The following is a 24000-nucleotide window of genomic DNA, read 5'->3' as shown; positions in this document are numbered from 1 at the left end:
GGAGCATGGGACAACTATTGTTTTAATTCAAGAATAAAGTGGATAGCTGAAACAGTATACAATGAATAATGTGTAATCATATGGTGATAAATAAAAGGTGTTTTATTTATATTCATAAGTTCCGAGACCATATTGGATTCGATTATTATTGTGTTTCAGTTTGCATGTTTTGACTTCCAGAATGACTAGGTCATTGTTATGATTGACTAAGTTATTCAAACCATCCACAGTCAGACATATGTTGGAAGTAGATATGAATCAAGACTGTCATGGGTTGGGCTTGTAGAGGTCTAAGATGTTGGACAAGATGGTGCTACAACACTCATGAGTGCTCATAAGTTCTGAGTATTGGATTCAACCCGCGCTCATTGGAATCACTTCATGGATTTTATCACGAGTGATCATGAGACGATAATATCTTATATTCTTCAAACCTAGAGATATGAGTTGTTACTATGAGTTGATAGTACATTGATTGCACGAAAACGCATTGGTAACTCGATGTTATAAAACATGAATTTGTGTATGATTCAACAAGTAGTAGAACAAGCCATATGAGTCGAAGTTTATCCATTCCTTTTGCCTTTGGGATAAAAGCGATATCTGTGGGCCCCTCGATGATTTGATGATGACAAATGGAAGTGCTCGGCCGGGCCAGGATTGATTTGATTTGTTCAATTAGTCAGTCGTCATAAATCGAAAATCGAGAAACAATAAATGGACAGAGAGAATGATTATAATCCATGTCTCAGTCCATATGATATCTAGAATGGAGGAATATATGATCCCTTATCAAATGAACAAGTCATTGACAAAGGTCAGAGTTTATCTACAAGGTCAGAGTTCGACAGAAGCTTTTGAGAGCTATGATTGCCAGTCGGTTCCTAAAGTCATACGCAATAATAGTTTTAGATTTTTCCAAGTGGGAGACTGTTGGATTAATGTCTAAGTCCATAACTATAATTGGTAAGACTTGACCCGACCCAGCATGGTCCATTTGGGTTGCATGACATCATGCATTTGGATAGACTATAATGATAGAAATAAGATACTTATGGTTATTAATATATTATAAGTTCTAGTATATTAATAATAAGAATAATAAGATTATTTAATTAGTATTGATCAAGAATTAATCTAGGATTAATTAAGTGATCAAAAGAAGACTAATTAAATATATGGGTTGATTGTGCAAATCATCCATATTTATATAGTGGGCTAATGCTCCATGGATTATCTAGTTGGGCTAAAACCCATATGATGCTCCATGGATGCTCCATGGTGTTTTTGTACCCATGGATCATGAAAATGAAAGGCCATGTCAATTAGGGTTTACATGGTGTAACCCTAACTATATATGCATCTTATTCTTGACCCAAATGGGCACTAGTGTGTGTAGCAAAAGGGATAGCCGATTTAGGAGTGTTCAAGTTTTCTCTCAAGTCATTCCATTTGTATTTGGCGTTGTGTGAACCATTTGAGGTGTCACACTTGGGGCACTAGGCACTCAAGCTTCATGAATACTTTCTACATCAAAGAGGTATGTATTCTATCTTGTTATATTCATTGTTGTGTATGCTAGATTAGGATAATACCTTGGATGTTCATATTTGCATGTATAATAGAGAAAACATAGATCCAAGGTATTTAGGGTTGCATGTACACTTAGGAGTGTTAGAATGCTCAAAACCCAACAAAAAGGTAATCATATATATCTACCAGTCTATCGTATAACCAACACAACATCAATCCAATATACCAGGATACATAATCTAGTGGTTTGGCATAGGTGCCTTCGACCCACAAGTACAGTAAGGAAAAACACACCTGATAGTCTAAAATGTAGCTGAACCGATCACTACTCCAACTGTTGAATCTACCATCCACCTATACAATGACAGAGACCCAAAATTAATTCACTACTCAAAATACCCAAAATGTCCCTAGGTCAAATTCAGAAAGTCAAAAATTCAAGGAAAGTCAAGCTGACTGAATATGCCCTTCATACTCAGTCACTACGTTGGGTATAGTCGTGACTCATCCATTAAGACATCATAACTCTTACATGGAAGGAATAAAAGGATCAATATCACATTTTATGGTTCCTAACACCTAAAAACATCAAAAAGGACAGCTCTTCTGGTTAGATTAATTCATAGTCATGAACACTAAGCTTATGGGACCAAAAATGAACACAAACTCAAGGTTAACAAGATCAAAGCAAATAACTCATCAAGTTTTAGACTTTATGCCTCCAAAGGATGCTTAAGGGTAAAACACTTTTGTATCTAAGATGCCTTGAGCTTCCAATATGATTTCCCTTCCTTCTTCTTCCTTCAAGAACACCAAAAATGCACTCTCAAGCTCAAAAAGGCTCACGCAAAGGATTAGGGTTTTCTAGGGATGAATTGGGAGATGGAAGCTAATGAGGGAAAAGGACTTGAGAAGTTAATGATGCAAATAATGTTCAAACCCTAAAAGTTAGGGTTTACACTTTTGCCATGTACGCCCTTCATACCAAAGAGTATTGTTTTCACTTAAGTGATACATCGGACCAATTTTGTAAAAAATCAAATACTTAGTGGGTAAATGGAAAATGTCCAGATCAAGGTGTTACTATATCGAAAGTGATTATCATCATCGGATACTTAGATTCATTGTAATCTAAGTTGTTTATGATTGGTATGTATAAGTAAGTGGATCACCAAAAGGAAACTAGTATTAGTCTTTTCATGAGCATTATTAAGTGTAATGAAAGTTACTATAAGTATCACCATACATCATCTCTATAGATGAACTACACCAAAAGCTCGTCTTCTTTCTTTGTCCATGGCTTTTTCTTTAATCCTGCCTTTTCGAAAGACAGTACTCTTGTCATTTCCTTTCCATAAGTAACAAAATTTTAATCAATACCAACCTTGAAGGTTGATACTAGCATTTTCACATTTTGTCTTTCTTAGACAACTCCCCCTGTTCTGATAACCTTATGGAGTTTTTCATTCCATAATTTCACATATATAGCTATCACTGTTCACTTTTTTAGTTTCATGTTATCTTAATTGTCTTATAAAAAGAACTTAATAATAATGGAAACTTAAGTGAGCCGTTGAATCTCTTATTAGTTTTATACACCATATCTCAACTATAACATAGTCATTTCATTAGAGTCATCTAACCCTGTATACAATTTTAAATTGAATATCAGTTATTACATTCCAATTGGTTATGTTGGGAAGTAGCCCTTCACTACCAATTTCCATATTTGAAATGCAAACTCTTGTTAGAAGTAACACTTCCAACATATCTACGATATACTAGACCACTACGTGTAAGGAAGTGACCCTTCGTAACAAAATCCTCTTGCCAAGAAGCAATTCTCATGAGTAACTCTTATGTTTCATAGGGTTCTATAACTTTAGTACAATAAAACTTCACGCTTTTGGAGGCTCTACACTATAATTTGTTTAAACAACCCAAATTTCTTTTACTACTCATGCATCTAACCCCTCTCTATTGAAATTAGAGGAATAATCTTTCCTTTAATACTTTCCATAATTTCTAAATATCATGGCTAAAAGCTTATGGGTGTACCGAATAAAAATCATTTATACACAATCCTTAGGCTATAAATCGATCAATCCTCAAGGTTCATCACATAATGATACCCTATTAAGCCTTGCTAAATGAGAATATTGTTGGGTTATGAGGATCATTGACCACAAAGGTGCAAACAATGGAAGCATTAAAATAAAACATAATTCATAACTTAGTATATGGATCCAAGTTCAAACCGGTCAATGCAACTAAAAAAACTTCATAAAAAGGCGAGAATGAGACATAATTTCATAGCCTTTGATCTCTTCTTCCTCACAGTGAATCAGATGTATAGGAACCCAATGTAGGCTTCCTCTTATGTAATCACACCCAAGACACATTACACCAACCAAGACACTTCTAGAATCAAACAACAAACAAATTTTGGACTTGTTCGTCTGACACATCGCACAATCAGATAGACGTGTCGTTTCCTTTAGAGAAACTTGGGGTTTAGAGAGAAATGAGAGGATTCCAATTTTTATAATACGTGTTACTAGAAGTTAAATGATTATAATATCTCAAATCCAATAAATTTAACTCTCTATTTATAGGGGTGGTCTAGGAGTTCCTATTAGATAGTAACTTATCCATTGAGAAATTATCTATAAGGAAGGTGTATATCCAAAATATTTGACTTTCAAGTCTTTACACTTTGATCCCTGTAATTATACATGTCTTTATTAATTAATTATTCTCATGATTAATTAACAAACTAGATCCATATTTTTCTCTTGTATCTATAATTGGTCATTATTGTCCTTACGTGTAACCCAAAAGGACACTGTCATTAATAGTAATATTACCAACTATTGTGACTGTGAGAACTATTTCTAAAAAACTACAAATTTGCTCATTATGGTATCCATCGATTTCTACCTTGCAAAGGATTTACAATCGTAGGTAGATTTGTCCGTTATCCTTTCTTGGGATATCACTAATTCCTTATCCCTTTGTGGGATATGATAATTTCTCCTATCGTCTCATATGGATTTGGTAATATTCTTTGACCCAGAACACTAACCATTATCGGAGAATAAAATCACCCGACAAGGCCCCATTAACAGAACGTTGATCGTTGTCAAATAATAAATCACCCAGTAAGGCCCCATAAACATAATGTTGACCATTTCTGGAGAATAAATCACCCGACAAGGCACTGTAACAAAAATATGACCATTATCGGAGAATAAATCATCATACAATGCCTCGTAACACCCCGCATGGGCTCAATCATATTACATGACCCAAGACGCTGATCATTGTTAGAAAACATCAAGACAAGGCCCTGTAAACACCTCATATAGACTCAATCATATTACATGACCCAGAACATTAACCATTCTATGATAACATCCAGAAAATGCCTCATAAACATCCTATATGGGATAAGTCATATTAAATCATAACTAACCATTATTAGAAAGTAATCTTTCCTAGAAACGGCCCCATAAATCATGCTCCAAATGGGCAAGATCACATCATGTGACCCAAGATGCTAACAATTCTAGGAAGAATAAATCTTCATAGTAAAACCATGTAAATCATGCTCCAAATAGTATCAATTACATCATGTGACCCAAGACAATGACAATATTATGAAAATCAACATTCCTAGTAAAGCCATGTAAGCAAGACACTAGCCTTTACTGAAGAACTAATCATCTGAACAAAGCCCTGTAATTAGTCACCATGCAGACCCATAGGCAATGGTCCCCATGTAATCCCGTTGACATATAAAAATATACATTTCGTTCAACATGATCCTCGATAAACATTACGATTCTATCAAGTCATAGACAGTTTCATGTGTATGTAGTGATATGCACACCATAGCACTACATACACACTATACTCATCCAGTAATGACTTCACCATTTTGTTCCCCCGACTCACAAGTTCAAACAAGTTCACATTTATTTTCATCCAACATATTCTCTATATGACAAATTGGAAGTCTATTTCTCTCATTTACACTACATGCATGCTAACCATCTTGTTAGCTTCCACTGATTCCATACCCTCACGCATGAGGTCTATATTTTTGTATTTATAGTAATTCCTTATCAACCTATTAAATCTAGGAGATTTACTTTAACAAGTATAATTTTATATTCTAAAAGAAAATTCTTACAAATATCATGCGTACATGGGGAATTCATACCTCTAGCTAGTATAATACGAACTAGTCTAGTTACGAGTGAACAATTCACCTTGTTAATCCATCGGGGAGTCTACATCCCCTTGGCAATAACTTACGAAGGGAAATACCACAGAGAGTTTCATGTGTCTATAGTGATACACACGCCATAACACTACATACACACTATACTCATCCAGTCTTGACTTCACCATTCTATTCCCCCGATTCACAAGCTCAAACAAGTTCACTTTTATTATCAACCAAGATATTCTCTATATAAAAAATTGGAATTATATTTCTCTCATTTACACTATATGCATGCTAACCAGCTTTTTAGCTTCCAATGATTCCATACCCTCACACATGAGGTCTATATTTTTGTATTTATACTAATACATCTATATTTTTGTATCTATACTAATTCCTTATCCAACTAGTACATCAGGGAGATTTACTTTAACAAGTATAATTTTATATTTTAAAAGAAAAATCTTACAAATATCCTGCGTACATGTGAAATTTATACCTCTAGTCAGTATAATATGCACTAGTCTAGTTATGAGTGAACAAGTCATATTATTAATCCATTTGGGAGTCTACATCCCCTCGACACTAATTTACGACGGGAAATACCATCCAATTAGTATCCCCTTGTCCCATTACGAGAACATGTCTAGACTTCTAATATGAAGATTATGAATACATTCATATCACAACACGTAAATAATGAAAACTCATCACGAGTAATCAAAGCCAATTAAATACCATGTATCACGTGTGACTCACATACCAAACAATTAGCAATGCCCTTTTAAAAATAATTTAAAATATGGAATGCTAACTTTTTCCATATATATATATATATATATATATATATATATATATATATATATATATTGTCACCAATGTTCCCTTTCTACGAATCAACATTTTTGTTGGATTAGGTGTCAAATCCCATAACTATAATTGGTGTGTACTTGATTTGATTTATAGCATGGTCCTTTTGGGTTGCCTTCACTCATGCAACTTGACAAGATGAGTAGTGGAGAAAGAGTAGGATTTATTATATTAATAATAAATCAGTACTCATAATGATTTGATTAATATATTATAAGATTGAGATATTATTTAGAATGCATATTATTAATTAGTAATTAATCAGAAATTAATTTGATATTAATTTTGGGATTAAAGGAACTGATTAATAAAGAGGGATTGTTTTGCAAATTGTTGATAGGTACAAAATGGGCTGCTGGACTCCCTTGGAATGGGGTGGACGAATTTCTATTGGGAGGCCCTATAGAAATCTTCCAGGGCTTTCCAGAAGGGAGGTCCATGGGTTGCTTGGAGCCTAAGCAAGGATTAGGGTTTCCACCTGAAAACGCTAGCAACAACAGCTATATAAGGAACCCCACTACATGGAATTTATGGCTCGATGCTATTCTAAGAGAACCCCGACCGATTTCCTCATCTCTCCTAGTCATTCTTTGCATTGGGTGTTTGTGACTCCATTAGAGGTGCAACACTTGGAGTACTAAGCTTTCAAGAGTCAAGGACTTCAAGGATTATCTTGTTATTAAAATATAACAAGTGAGGTAATCATCTAACCCTATTTTCATATGAATTTGGAATCTTGTATGATAGATCTAGGGTTATTGCTTTGTTTTTCATATTTGCATGCTCAATAAAGAAAAACCTAGATCCAAAGCAATTAGGGTCGCATGATCACATAGTATTACAACCTGGAATTTCAATCTTGTACAATTAATCAATTCAATCAATATTCAACTTGTTTTGTCGATTTCTAGTGTTATTCAAGGGGTCATTTAAGTGTTCTAAGCTTGTATATATAACCAAGGTTGAGTTTAGGAATAAGTCGGAGTGTTGAATAGTGAGAAAATTGGGCCATACACACCTCTTGGAAGAGTGTACGGCCGTCCACACGGGTGTGCGGCTACATACCCACTCCCTTGGTAGCACACTCACTTTTGACAGCACTCACACTCCTATATAAAGGGTAGCCCCCTTCCTTTCATTCCTTTAGCACCTTGGCAGCACACAACATCATTTCCTCTCAAGTTTCTCCAACTTTGAACCTTCCAAAGCTTCAAAAACATGAGTAATCCATCCCTTAACTTGTTGTGCATGAAGAACCTCTTGATCTAGGCCTTGAATCATGAAAGTCCCGTCATGTTGTTCATCTCGTTGAAGGAGTGCGACCACACACTCATGTGTGCGGCAGCACACTCTTGTGAGCGGCCACACACTCATGTGTGCGACAACACACTCTTGTGAGCAGCCACACACTCATGTGTGTGGCAGCACACACATTTGTGCGACCATACACACACACACCCTAGGACCACAAACCCATTTCTAAGACCCTAAACTTGTACTACAACCAAGTATGGGCCTAGGACACTTCATGGATGCAAGTATGGACCTTGAAAACACCTCAAAGGCACCTTCCATCGTGAGTGTACGGCCGCACACCCATGGCCGTACACACCTTTAAAGTGGCCATACACCTCACTCGTGCAATCCTTTGAGGTCCTAACACTTAGTGCAAGTAGTCCCAAGTTCTTAGATTGGTTCTTCATCACATCTAGTGGTGAAATACCATCATTTGACTCCTTTATGTGTCATTACTTTTTGATTAGGATCAAATCGTGCTCAAGGCTTCACTTAAACATCCCACATTCTGTATCGATCCTTCATTCAAATCACCCGAGGTGAGTTCATATGTGACAATAGTTAAATTCGGGTCAAGTCTAAGCCGGACAAGGTCAACGAGTCAAACCGATCAACTCAATTAAAACCTTGTATAATAGGGTTTATATTGTGTAATTACTGTATAACTCACTATTTTAATGAGAAAACATCACTTGGAAAGTTCGTGTGTTTAAATTTCTGTAACCTTAGTGCTAAACAATGAACAAGAACAATAGAACAATGTTGCATACTCATAGGGAGTGTGTAAGATCCTAAAACATGGCACAACGGGGTCTAAGGACCTTGCATTGCGAAGCCGGACACTCTCATTCATCACACACGAAAACGCTCTCAATCGTTTTCACTTTATCTCTAAGTATGTGAAATCTCTCCCAAATCTCTCTAAATATGTGAAATCTCTCTCAAATATCTCTTTGTATGTGAAATCTCTCCAAGTATGTCAAATCTCTCCCAAATCTCTCTAAGTATGTGAAATCTCTCTCAAATATCTCTTTGTATGTGAAATCTCTCCAAGTATGTCAAATCTCTCCCAAATCTCTCTAAGTATGTGAAATCTCTCTCAAATATCTCTTTGTATGTGAAATCTCTCCAAGTATGTCAAATCTCTCCCAAATCTCTCTAAGTATGTGAAATCTCTCTCAAATATCTCTTTGTATGTGAAATCTCTCCAAGTATGTCAAATCTCTCTATGTATGTGAAATCTCTCTCAAATATCTCTTTGTATGTGAAATCTCTCCAAGTATGTCAAATCTCTCCCAAATCTCTCTAAGTACGTGAAATCTCTCTCAAATATCTCTTTGTATGTGAAATCTCTCCAAGTATGTCAAATCTCTCCCAAATCTCTCTAAGTATGTGAAATCTCTCTCAAATATCTCTTTGTATGTGAAATCTCTCCAAGTATGTCAAATCTCTCCCAAATCTCTCTAAGTATGTGAAATCTCTCTCAAATATCTCTTTATATGTGAAATCTCTCCAAGTATGTCAAATCTCTCCCAAATCTCTCTAAGTATGTGAAATCTCTCTCAAATATCTCTTTATATGTGAAATCTCTCCAAGTATGTCAAATCTCTCCCAAATCTCTCTAAGTATGTGAAATCTCTCTCAAATATCTCTCTGTATGTGAAATCTCTCCAAGTATGTCAAATCTCTCCCAAATCTCTCTAAGAACGAGGAATCTCTCTCAAATCTCTCTCGAAACCTCTCTCAACTTTCTATAATCACTCGGGACATCCCGACCCTCGAATTTGGCGAAAATAACCCAAAAACGGAAGTCTACGCGAAAAACGGACTTAAGGAAACGAACCCCCGAACCGAAAGTACTATTCATCAACCGAACCGAGAGTACTGTTCATGATCCGAACCGATGCTGCTGACCCATGAACCGAACCGAAGGCACTGTTCATCCGAGCCGAACCCCGCATAGAAGGAAGGTCCGAACCGAAAGTACTGTTCACAACAGTTCCTTCGGTTCTGGCTTCTCTTCGGACCGAACTTCTGACCTTCGCTTCTGACTCCTCATCGGACCGAGCCTTCGGACGAACCCTCGCCTTCGCCCCTTCTTCTGGCTCGCGCCTTCGCTTCCGAGATCAGCATCACTTCTGACCGAACTTCGGCCCAGGGACCGAACCTCGGCCTGGATCCGAGGGGTCTCGCTGGGAAACTCGTTTTTCTCCCGGTTTTCGCGTAATTTTGCGTTTTAAGCCCGTTTTTAATTATTTTAACATGGGGTTTTCACCCAAAACTTTATTTTAAATTATAAGACCCCTAAATTAATGATTTAATCACATTTTAAGGATAAAACCTTATCCAAAAAGGAGTTGGTAAAGTACAAAAGTAGAGTGTTGACCTTACCTTAGTTTATGACGCAAGCAACCCCCACACCCACTCCATGACAACCCACACTCCTCCCCACCATACCTTGTACCTTTTTACTCCCTTTCACAAGTCATCCCCACAATCTAAGGGCTGATCATACAACCTCTCTCCTCATTCTCTTCAAACACTTTCATTACACCAAAGATTGAACTCCAACTTTTTCTCTCCAACTTCTCTCTCTAACTCACGATCTCAAGGCTGATCATCAAGTGTTCTTCCACTCTTGGTAAGTGTAATCCACCCTCCTTGTGATTCTTACACTTCATTCTACTCAAATCATTGATAGCTCATACAAACTCCATAACTATCATGCTAGATTCTCGAGAATCTTCAAGACATTTCCAAGTGTCCTTGAGTTAATCACCTCCATTCTTCAACAATCATCTACTGAAAACACTTAAGGTGAGTTCATACCCCTACATTTTTATGTTTTCTTAAGTTTTTAGGGGGGGAATACAAGTTAAAACACCAAGAACATAACTAAATTTTTCTAACAGCTTTCATCAGAAAAGTTGGACTCCATTCATGGACTGTTTTGGACGACTTAAACATTTTTGTTTGAAAAACTGTTTTAGGTGTAAGTAGTTCCAGTTCTTAGCTTTAAAATGACTACTTGCACATCTCCATACGATTTTTCTACAAGTTATGGTGAATTTTACAAAACTGCCTATCATTTCAAATACAAATCCGGACCAGTCTGTGATTATGGACTTGGTTATACAAGTTAGAGGTCCCTAAAAATTATGGGAGAATTTATGAACCAACTAGACTCATTTTCCAAACTCCCAGAAGTTACGGAACTTGATTTGGACACTTTATGATTTTTCTATAAATTTTCTAATAACAGTTACAGAAAAAGTTATAATCAGAAAAACGCTAGCAATTTCATTTCACCTTGTAACATGTTGAGCAAGGTGTATATTATTACGTGTTTATGTATATTTGTAATACATGACATACTTGTGATAATATCTAGACATAAGCCTGTTAACAAATGGATTTTTACTCGATAAAGCATAGATTACATAAAGCGTTATTATTGAAGTATACCCATTACACACAAACGTTAAATAAACTATGTTAAGTAAAAATCACGTACTTTACTGTTACTACCTTCGTTTTGACAAACTATAATAGGTATAGTTTACAATGGATTTCAAAATGCATACATTACAAAAAGGGAAACTTTCATCACGAAGCGTAAATTCGTTAATGACTCTGTGAGACACTCTCTTCGCATAAATCATAAGTCCTGTATTGTAACCAGAATCTCCTGGAGGGAGAGCGTGATAGTTGTATATAGATCTATATTGGGCTTGACAACCCACACCAGAGCTGCTTGCAACAGCTAGACCGGCAGGTCTGTGGTGACAAGTGTCATTTCAGTTCTACGACACCCGAAGAAAGTCGTTTTCAGGCCACTAGGTCATAGTATGGTTATAATAGCTCACAGAAAGTATTAACAAACTTAAGAATTTACGAGAGTTTCACTAATATCATATGCGTTTGAATTGAAATAAACACACCTTATTTTCTGTAAATAAGGAAGATTACTCATACATTTCAGTCTTTGGGTACAAGACTACATTATTCATTTTAAGAAAAATATCGGATTATTCTGGAACAACCATACAATTACATGACGAGCTTTTTCATAATTATATACAAAAACTTATGAACTCACCAACCATTGTGTTGACACTTTTTCAAACTACTTGTATTCTCAGAAAATCGCTAAACAGGTAACAAAGTACTTTTGAGGATGGGACGTTGAGGCGTCAAACTTATCATATTTTGTCAACATATTGTAATTGAATTTGAAACATGTAATTCATACAATGATGTAACTCCTTCAATTATATATATATATATATATGTTGGTTGTGTTTACTTTCATCACTATTACCATTGTTGTTATGATACTACACATGAAGTCCTCCACCCCCGGACGTTTCCGCCATCCTTGGTTCGGGGGTGTGACATCATACCCCTACATTTTTCCGTATTTCTAATGTTTTCAAGGGGGAATACAAGCTAAACATAAATGTTTTGAAAACTCATGAAATTCTCATACTTTAACCCTTTTGTACTATGTTGAGCATAAGGGTCGTTTTTCACTAAAATTGCATAGTTTTTTTTTTGGATCCGGTATTCACTACGTTATACATGCAAACTATAATCGGTATAGTTTGGGATTTTTCTAAACATAACAAGTATAGAAACTTTCACTACTAAATGTATGCACCAAGACATAAATAGTTTACAGTTTGCATCACTACTTTATCACGTTTTCATAACTGTAATTATCACTACGAACGGTATACATTCGGATTTTCACTACGGTAGAATGCTACTACACTACATGTAAACTAGATTGTACGATACTGTGAGGCGCTACTTCACTACTGTACCCTTAGGTGTACAGGGATAAATCCTATCATAGTATAACCAGAGTCCTTTGGAGGGAGAGCGCGAGATTTGTGAATAGATCTATTCGGGACTGACAATCCCACACCCGAACTGCTAGCTGCAGTTAGGCAGGCATGCCTAGGGTGACAAATGTCATTTAACTCGATGCCTGAAGAACGTTGGAAAGGTCTCTAGTCATATCAAGTATGGTTATATGACTCACATTATGTATACATTATCTTTAGTTTACAACTCGACTTTCTTCAATAGTTTTATTCATTCTAATTAGAACCACTACACACTACCACTGGAGAACTTTCAGAGCTTTCAAATAGAATGGAACATACAATGGTTTCACATACGAAATACTTATATATCATGATTAGCATTAGCTAGTCACATGAAGTATTATTTTCGCATACCACTACGGTTTTCAGTAACAAACATTCACGATTTCATATAGAATTGAGAACACTACATTTTCATTAAAAGAAAATATCGGATTTTCTAGAAACTATAGAAAACACTTTTACGAGCTGATCAACAAGTTTTCATTACAAACTACCGCTTATGAACTCACCAGCTTTACGATGATATATTCAAACTGCTTGTATTCTCAGGAAATCAATAGACGTGTACTTGCTGGATTTTTGAGAAGCTAGAGCAATAAGAGTCTCATGTTTATATTTTATATATACTCTCTAATGTAATTCAACCAAGTTTTCAAACGGATGTAAACCTTTTCATATATATATATATATATATATATATATATATATATATATATACACTGTGATGGTTGTGTTGCTATGGTTGCTATTATACATTGGTTGTGATGCTATACATGATGTCCTCCCCCCCAGAACATTTCCGCCATTCTGGTTTTGGGGTGTGAGACATAGGAATGTAGATATGCTCAAAACCCATCAGTAGTATGAGAGCCTAGGATGTTTTTCAACTGAATTGCTACAAGAGTGAACTGTCCAAATAACAAGAAATCGATTTTTTTTGTTGTCTGTCACATGAACTCAACGAGTTCAGAGCCTAACTCAACGAGTTGACTCGCCAGTTACCTAAAATTCAATTTTTTGATCAGATTTTGATATGGATAATTACCATACGTCGTTTTTATTGCCTAAAATGATTTTTCAGATTGGTATCATCATATCCTTATCAAAATTAGTGGATTTGGTTAAATATGTATAATATAAGAATATTTTGATTCAAATATTTAACCAAGATTTTGAAAAGTTTCAAATTACACCTTTTGGTTTTATAGTTTGAATTTCAAATTAAAAGTTTTGAATTTTGGAAATTTAAAAGGTAAAACCCTAATATTTTTAATAGTTTAAAGATACACCCACATGGATTTTATTAATTAATTAATTAAGTGTTTTAATTAAAAGACTATTAATAAATCCATAGATAGGTTTAAATTTAATTAAATTAAAAGATTAATTTATTAAAAGATTAAACCACTTAGTATTTTAAATATATAAAATACACCCTTATACTATATAAGATTAAAAGTTTAATTGATGTATATGTATAAGAAAAGACAGTCTTACCGTTAGTAGACCTCATTCACGAAGATGGTCTGTAAGGGTGTTTAAGGAAGCGACCTATAAAATGACCGCCATTGGGTATCCACTCTTACCCACCGCACCCTTGACTAGTGGAGGGTCATTAGCCAAACAGGTTTGATATGACATTAAATCTCATTAAAAGTATAATGAATATATAAAGTAACTAAACGCTTTTATAAATTCCCAATCTTAGTTACTTTAGGAAAAATGTGAATTTGATGCTAACCCATGAAATTGCACATTGCACCTTATTCGTCGTTAGTGGAGCGTGTGTGGTTAACCGGAACACTAATATGGAACTAATGAAGGATGGAAATGGGTTGCTTGTAAATTATCGTTGATCAATGGAGTGTGTGTAGTTAACCGACGCATTGATTAGATGACAAATGACATCGAGAGTACCAAACTAATTTGCATGGTTATTCACACCTTATTTGTGATCCTCGGTATCACAGTCACAAACTTCAAGGGCATAATCGAGATTAAACATGCCATTGAAAAGTTTAATGGATCTTAAAGGATCTAGGAGTTTCATCTAAAACCTAATTCGTTTAAAAGTTTGTTTTCATGGTGGAATTGGTAAATCATCATTTACCTACCTTCAAATAATTTACAATTGAATTACGGCATCCCTCTTCCGAATTGTGAATTATTGTGTTGAGTCATAGCCTTAATATTTCATTTGGGTGTTATATTAAGGATTAGTCAACTAACTCGAATTTCAACCTTTGTAGATGTCTAGTTTTGACAACTTTGGTCTTCCTCATCCTTTTGAAAAAGGCTTTCCATCCAAAGATGATGTTCCAAGTGTCGATCAAGGTGAAAGATCATTCCCTTCTTCGTGTAAAGGTGGAACTGGAAATCATACTTCTCTTCCTCCACCTCCTCTAGTGATTCTCCCTGACCCATGTTTTCATCAACTTGAAAAGTTCAAGGTTACTCAAGCCTTATTGGCATGCAAACATAAAGATGGAAACCTTGTATTTGCACATGTACTAAATATGAAATCGTGCATTGACAGATTGGGAATGTTGGGTGTCGTTTTCCCAAAGGAGTTGGCTATTGACTTGGTTCTTCAGTCACTTCCCGATTCATATGGTCAATTTGTTCAGGATTACTATATAACAGATCATGACGTGACCCTTATTGATCTAACAGAATTGCTTATTGATGTTGAAGCAGAAATGCTGAAGAGCACTGGTCAAGCAAAAGAGTTTGAATGATCAATCTCCCAAAGTTCCATGGACATTGACAGTGGCAACATTGGAAGTCCAGAAAAGTTTTCTCTTCCAAGTAGAAAGAGAAAGGCAGATTTTGAGATAGTCCCATTAACCATTCCAAAAGAGTCCACTCGTTTCTATTGCCCAGAGAAGGAGTATTGGATGCGAAGCTATCGTATCTACCTGAAGGATCGCAAGGATGGTAAAGTCAAGTTGTGTGACTCTACTTTAGGTATATTCACTATCTAACTCTATTAAGTTCCTATTTATAGATTCTAAATACATGATGTGATAAGATTGCATTTTTATGTTTTGTAGGATCAAAGAAAAAAGAAGGAAGCTTAAAAGAAAAGCAAGTTGAATCTGATCGTGAAGAGATGGATTTCGATTGCATGGTTCGACGATCAAATTTTTGAGTTGTTGCTTAGGAGTTATGATAGATTGCTTAGGAATATTTAGAAACATAGTTTTCATTTGTATTTGCGTTGTTAGGACAAGTTTTTCCACACTTTATCAATAAAATAAAATTTGATTTTATCTTATTTTACGTTTCCTTGCAATGATATTTATGAAAATTGTTGTTTATATTTCTATTATTAGCGATATTGAAATGGATTTGATTCTTAGATATATCGTTTGTAGTAGTGTCATAATTTACCAAATGAGGAAAGATTCTCATCGCCCAAGTTTTAATTGGACAGAAACCTAGAATCATACGATTTAAATTACGTGATGTATGAGAATCTTGATCTTTGGGAAATTAAGGCTGATTCCTTGTTCACATGTGTATGTGAGTCAAGTGAAAGACCAAATATCTAGTACACATTGATGTGTACTGGTCAAATCCACCACAAAGGATGATAAGTCTATTCGTCATGATTTACTGTAGGTTCGGTAAATATGGTTATTCTTACAAGATTAAGTGTAATTCTAATACCTTGAAAGTTTCAATGTATAGAAGAATGAATAGGAAGAATCAATTAGCCAGAAAGATAAAAGTTTCTCCAATCTGAAAGGAAAGGAAAGTACTTTAGTATCATGTTTTATGGTCATCTTAATGATTTAGGAACCATGTCACAATTGATCCTCCAAGGACACCTTAGTGCATTTGTATGGCTAAGAAGAAGCATGGGGAATCGTTGAAATGGTTAATCAAGAAGATGAGTCATACTTTATTCCAAGAACAAGTTTTAGAGTCGTACTCTCGAAACTACCTTGAGTAACATGTTCTAAATAGGTTTATTACACCTCAAGAAATATGGAATAGAAATGTTTCTTACTCTTGCACATTTGAAACTGGTAGTTGTGATGTTTTGGGTAAAACAAAGACCAACTAAGACCAATTATATGAAGTTTTTCTTGATAAGAATTTAACCCGTACTAACTGTTGAATATTTGTTTGTCAAGGAATGTTCCTTGACAGAGAATCTTATATGTCAAGAGGTCAGTGGGAGTCTTAAGTTGTCTTGAATAGTTTCAAGAACTAATCAAGAATAAACCTTTTAGTTATCAGTAGCACACGACCTGAGGTTGAAAACCTATCATGTTGACATATTCTTATTTCTATGCCTATTCCAGTTAAGTTGACTATGCATGTGAGTTCTATGAGTTCTCATTTGATTGCATAACGCAAAACACCTTGATCAGTGAAAGTACATTGATCTATGTGGGTGAGTTGCTCAATAACATGGAAGCATTGGTAGGCCCTTGTGCTGCCGGATGGCAAGAAATTAAGAATAAGCAGGATTAGTCCATATGAATTTGAATTTTTCATAAACCATGTCTTATGATAGTGGTTCGAAATGACAAGTTCACATGGATAGGAACACATACACCATAAAATCTAAGTGGCAATAGGTTTCTCTCTACTTCATGAAAATAATTGTGAGGGAACGCTTCCACTAGTGGATTTTAAAATGATTAGAGTTAGCAGGTATCATGATTGCGTTCTCAAATTCGAGTATGATTACGACATCCCTTTACATAATTCGAATTGTGAGAAATGACAAATAGTTTGAACAATTCAGGACTTATTGCTATAGGTTCTGAAATGTTTTAGAAACACACATAATCTGTCTAATGAAAGGTGTATGAGCTTAAGAAGTCTAGATAAAGACTTATCGAAGCACCATGTATCAGAAATATGAACTTTTGTAAGAAATTCAATAAGTATTGATTTCTAGAAGTCTAGTTGATTTCTGGGTACATGTCAAAGCTAGTGGGAGCATAATTGTTATGCTGGTAAGAACATAATTGTTATGCTAGTGGGAGCGTGATTATTATGTTAAGTGTTGCAAGTTAGCAATGTTATTTATGGGAAACAAAGTTCTAAATTTGCAAAGTTGCAGAAGTTGGAAATTATTTCGGTATAGTAAGGCTTAAGGGACAGGGCATCAATACTTCATTTCGAATCTAAAAGTTTAGATTGAAATTTTAATAGAACTTAGTCATGAACGGATATGAATGTCATGTTGAAATGTTTCAACATAGGAAATTCTATATATGGAAATATTATAGCGAGAGACTGGTCCGATATCATGTCCTTATGTAAGATATTATGAATCGTATCCCATATGCTTCGAGTATAGGATCGATTACATATGCTATAATATTCACATGTTTTGATTTTTCCAAATGCCTAGCGCATTAAGAGGGAAAAAGGACTGGAAACAGATATGACTACAGTTGTTAAGTAAATGACAAGGACAACCTAAAGTTTACCACAGATTGGTTGCTTGTGGACAGTTGGAAGTATAATAATGGATGGACCATATTGATATATTTCTGAATATATAGGATTCTATTAAGAATGGATTATCGTATGACAATTATGGAAATGTTTCCATAATGGGAGTTGGATATTAAGAATATATGTGTAAATTATAAACATTAATGCAAGAAGGACGTTCAAGGAATGTACCTTGAATGTGAGACATCATTTCCGGGGAATTGTCTTGTAACAATCTCAATGGAATGCTTTGTAATATCATTGGCAGAGTCTCTGTGACTTTGGTGCCTTGACATTACAAAAGGATCATTGCATGTAAGTTTAGACTCTTACAGATTCTAGTGATAAGGATCTGAATTGTAAAATGAGCATCATTGGAAATGTGTTCAATTTATCTATTTCACAAAGGAAGGACCATAGATAAACATAGTGTGCATGCTTAGAGCATGGGATGACTATTGTTTTAATTTAAGTATTTAGTTGATTGATCGAAACATTAAACACTGAATAAGGTTTAATTAATATGGAGATTAAATAATAAGTGTTTTATTTATTTTAAAAGTTTTGAGACCTTATTGGATTAGATTATTCTTGTGTTTCACTTTACATGTTTTACTTCCCAAATAATAAGATTATTCAAGCTTCCACAGTCGATCATACTTTGGAAGTAAGTAATGAGGTAAGATTGTCATGAATCCGACTGTAGATTGTCTAAGTGCTTAGACATAGCAAATATTTGTTATAGTGTTCGTGAGTACTCCTAAAATAAGAATTTGAGTATTGGATTAAACCCACACTCATTTGAATAACTTCATGGATTTTATCATGAGTGATTGTGAGACGATAATATCTTATATTCTTGAAACAGAGACATATAGTTGTTGTTTGTGAGTCGGTTGCGCATTGATCATACGCAAACACATCAGTAACTTGATGTTATAAAATGTATTGTCGTGTGTGATTTGATGAGTAAATAGTACAAGCATATGAGTCGAAGTTTATCCGTTCCTTTTACCCTAAATGGGATAAAAGCGATATTTATGGGCCCCTTGATGATTCAGTGATGAAACCTTATGTGCTTGGTCAAGCCTGGACTAAGTTGATGTGTTCAATTGTAGTCTGAGTCAGTCATCATAAATCGGAAGTCGGGAAACAACACATGGACAGAGAGAATGATTATAATCCATATCTCATGTCCATACGATATCTTGTAGAACAGAGAAATATTTGATCACTTACCTAAAGGACACATTACCGATAAGATCAGAGTTCGACAACGGCTTTTGAAAACTATGATTGCTAGTCAAATTCTGAAGTCATACTTGCAATTATAGTTATTAGACTTATCCAAGTAGGAGACTGTTGGATTAGGTATTTAAGCTCATAACTATAATTGGTGTGTACTTGATTTGATTTGTAGCATGACCTTTTTGGGTTGCCTTCACTCATGCCACTTGATAGGATGGCTAGTGGAGAAAGATAGTAGGATTTATTATATGAATAATAAACCGGTCATCAAAATGATTTTATTAATATATTATAAAATTGATATATTATTTTGAAATAATATTATTAATTAGTAATTAATCAGAAATTAGTTTGATATTAATTTTGGGATTAAAGGAACTAAATTAATAATAGAGGGACTGTTTTGCAAATCGTTGATAGTTGGAAACTGGGTTGCTGGACTCCCTTGGAATGGGGTGGACGAATTTCTATAGGGAGGCCCTATAGAAATCATCCAAGGCCTTCCAGAAGGGAGATCTATAGGCTGCTTGGAGCCTAACCAAGGATTAGGGTTTCCACCTGAAAACCCTAGCAGCCACAGCTATATAAGGAACCCCTCTACATGGAATTTATGGTCCGATGTTATTCTAAGAGAACCCTAGCCGATTTCCTCATCTCTCATACTCATTATTTGCATTGGGTCTTTGTGACTCCATTAGAGGTGCAACACTTGGGGCACTAAGCTTTCAATAGTCAAGGACTTTAAGGATTGTCTTGTTATTACAATATAACAAGTGAGGTAATCATCTACCCCTATTTTCATATGAATTTCAAATCTTTTATGCTAGATCTAGGGTTATTGCTTTGTTGTTCATATTTGTATGTTCAATAGAGAAAAACTTAGATCCAAAGCAATTAGGGTCGCATGATCACATAGGAATGTAGATATGCTCGAAACTCATCAATTTTAACATATTGCTTGTTATTAAACATTTTTACACAAATAATTCATTTTACTATGTACCCAGAAAATTCTCATGTACTCACCTGTCCAGATAGTGAAAACTAACTTCTTCTTTGGCCTCAAGTTTTGTGTTGTCTATCAACTTATCACTTTTCTAAAACCTCAGTTTATTCAAAAGTCACACCCTCGTATACGGGCATCAAGATCTACCTTTTCCAACTTCAATTCGTTCCTTACTAACTGTGGTTTCTAAAAAAACACTAAATAGGTTGTTCATTCTATTTATAGTAGTTGAACCACATGATTATATGTCACGTCACTCCTAGGGATACTCTTCATCCATGTGTGTTACCGAAAGCTTGCCATACGTCTATACGTGTTGATTGCCTGACCACGTATCATGTTTACGCATCACATATCTTCCTATTGCACCATGTACATGTCTTAACCACGTGTCATCTCCCTTTACCATGCGTCATGTTTTGTTGACATGTATCCATGAAATCAACGCATCGTATCCATAATACATGTGTCAGATCCCTTGTTTGACTTTTGTAGACTTTCTAACTTTGTCCAATTGCACGGTATCCATAATCCCGATGCATCGCATTTTGCATGTTAATTTTCTTTTCTTAAAATAAAAATCTAATTAGTGTCTACATCGAAGATTGGCTCTACACATCGAATACAGTATAGTAAAATACTCAAATTTTCGAGTCGTTACAGTAAACCCCATCGAACAAAAATCAACATCGCTTTGACATGAACACAACACGTAAGGAATACATAACACGAAATGAAATTGAAATTTATGTCGTGACGTTTTTAAAGTTCAACACAAAATGGTTACAATATTAACATGTGTTGTCTTGTTTTGTAAAATTAATTATGAATTAAATAAGTTACATGTTTATTTAGTTTATTCTTTTCGTGTTTGTCATGTTGATTGTTTTTATCGTGTTTTAATTAAGTAGTTTTCGTGTCAGTAAAACAGAACACGACATCATGTTATGTTGTGTTCGTGTTATATATAAATTGTTGTGTTGTGTCGCATCAGCTAAAAACATGTTGTTTTCGTGTTATATATAAATTGTTGTTTTGTAAGAAAATGATCAAATGTAAACCAAGATAATAATTTTTAGCCTCTTAAGTCATTTTATTAGTTTTATATGTCATGTAGATATCACTTAGATGTCACGTATATGTCAATTAGATGTTAACCGACTATAACCGGTCGCAAATATATAATTTGAACACAAAATAAAATTTTAATGGTCATTGTTGTAGAAAAAAAAATATCAATTATAAACAAAAATTATTGTATATACTAATTGGCAAGTGAATAGTGTAGTTTTATATTTTATACTTTGGCCATAATACTTTTAAATTTCATACTTTGATAAAAAAAAAATGTTTCATATTGGTAGGTTTGATTCTATATAGAAAATAAATTATATAGAAAATAAATTATAAAAATTGTTCATATAATTTACAAAAAATGTTCATATGTAAATTGTTTTTACAGAAAAGATCCATATGCATAAGGCTTTCGTATGTTGGCCGGTTTGATCCCCATGTAGAAAATAAATTACAAAAATAATCATTCTAATTTACAGAACATGTCCTTATGCAGATTTTATTTACATAAGCGATCAATGTATTTAAAAAAATATAAAAATTATCCTACCTAATAAAAAATTTGGGAAAATGACGCAATTGTCTTATTATATATTTCGAATTTACCATTTTAGTCCTTAAAGTTTTTTTCGTGTCCTTTAAGGGAACAAAGTTGATGACGACCTGCTTTTTTGGTCACTGCGGTATAATATACCAGATTATAGCTGTTGTGGCTTATGATTTGGAATTTTTTTAGTAAAAAGAAGAATAATAAAAAAAGACAATAAAACCCAACATTTCCATTCGGTAATTGAAACATCATACGTATATCAGAAGCCTTCGATGAAGAACTGGATCATAGAACCCTTTGGAGCAAGGTTCTAAAAGGCGTAAGGCGTGGCATAGCGGCAAGGCCAAGCCTCAAGCTTAACAAGTTATGGTGAGCCATGGCGTTTTTTAAGGCGTGATGTAAGGCGGCGATTTTGTATTAATTTATAATTATATTACCTCATAAATATAAATTTATATCAAATATACCTTGTTTTTAGAAGTGTTATATCAACAACTAATAACAGAAAGTTAATAAAAAACACAATACTTGTATGTCCGATTAGAAAAGGTATAAAAAAGAGCAAAAAAACGTGTCTCAAACGAAAAAACATGTGTCATAACGCGCCATGCCACGCCATATCACGCATTGCCACGCGCCACGCCTAACAGCAACGTTATGAAGCCTTTCGTAATGGCGACGCCGCGTCTCACGCCATGGCGCGCCTTTTAGAACACTGCTTTGGAGTTGACATGGTCAACTACATAGTTTTTTAAATTCAAAATTGATGTAAAGTTTTAAGCTTTTCCAGAAATGTAAAACGGTAAATGAATGTTTGTAGTAATTGATTGTGCTATGATAAGAATGTTGTTGAAATTTGGAACGAAATTCAATTCGATTTTTTGTTTTAGATGTAGTATGTTTGACATGAAAAACTCAAAGTGCTGAATTTTGGGCTGAATTAGTTACCTCTCTATTGTAGAATTGAGCGAATTGAGTAGGGAAAGAAAAGTTTTCGGTTTCAAGTGAGAGATACCAAGCCATGATCGAATCAACTGGCAAAAAAAATGGTGTTGTTCAATTTCACATTTTTCTTCCACCAGAAACCATGAGTGAAAACCCAAAAATACCCTTTTCCATTCGAAGAAGACATGAGGGTTTGCTTTTTTTTTTGGTGTCAATGTAGGCTTGCCATTCTTTATATACAGAATCACCCATCAAAATCTTACCCCATTTTTGGTTCAAGTGTCTCACCATGAGATGATCATGTGTGCACATAGCCCGAAAAATCCTAGATACCCCTGACATACTTGTTAATCCGGCAGGAGAAAGCTTCTTAAGAATGCATTCCAAGGGTAAATATGGCAAATCATATAAGCAAACATCATCTTTCTTCTTATTCTTTTCTAAAGCCTCTGTTTTTCAACTGATGACACTATTTTTCATTCGATCAAGAGGACAAAGACGGAGAGAAATCATGATTGTTTTTAACAGCTGCTTAAAAAAACATTGAAATGAATAAGAACCCATTTCGAAGTTCCAAGATAGGAATGTTTTGAGGAAGAAAAACCTTGATAGAATAATTAAACATAAACAAGAAACCAGAAAGAAAAACATTTTGAAGAGAGAGAGAGAGAGAGAGAGAGAGAGAGAGAGAGAAAGTAGGCCGCAATTTTATTATTATTGTATTTTTACTAAAAAAATTTCAAATCATAAGCCACTTCAGCTTTAACATAATATATTAGGTCACGGTAACCAAAAAAACAGGTTGACATCAATTTTGTTCTCTTAAAATGCATGAAAAAACTTTAGCGACTAAAAATGTAAAGTCGAAATACGTAATATTATGTATATT

At 34.7% G+C, this 24000-nt stretch overlaps 1 pseudogene; it reads right to left on the bottom strand.

The window, feature by feature from the left end:
* Window positions 1-22854: 22854 nt before the first annotated feature.
* Window positions 22855-23762, bottom strand: LOC145064542 (F-box protein At2g41170-like; annotated as a pseudogene).
* Window positions 23763-24000: the final 238 nt, after the last annotated feature.

This window comes from Lactuca serriola, chromosome 7 (assembly GCF_051521515.1).
Source record: "Lactuca serriola cultivar US96UC23 chromosome 7, Lser_US96UC23_V15, whole genome shotgun sequence".
Classification (NCBI taxonomy): domain Eukaryota; kingdom Viridiplantae; phylum Streptophyta; class Magnoliopsida; order Asterales; family Asteraceae; genus Lactuca; species Lactuca serriola.
Note: the sequence above shows the minus strand (reverse complement) of the source record. Positions and strands in the feature narration are given on the sequence as shown.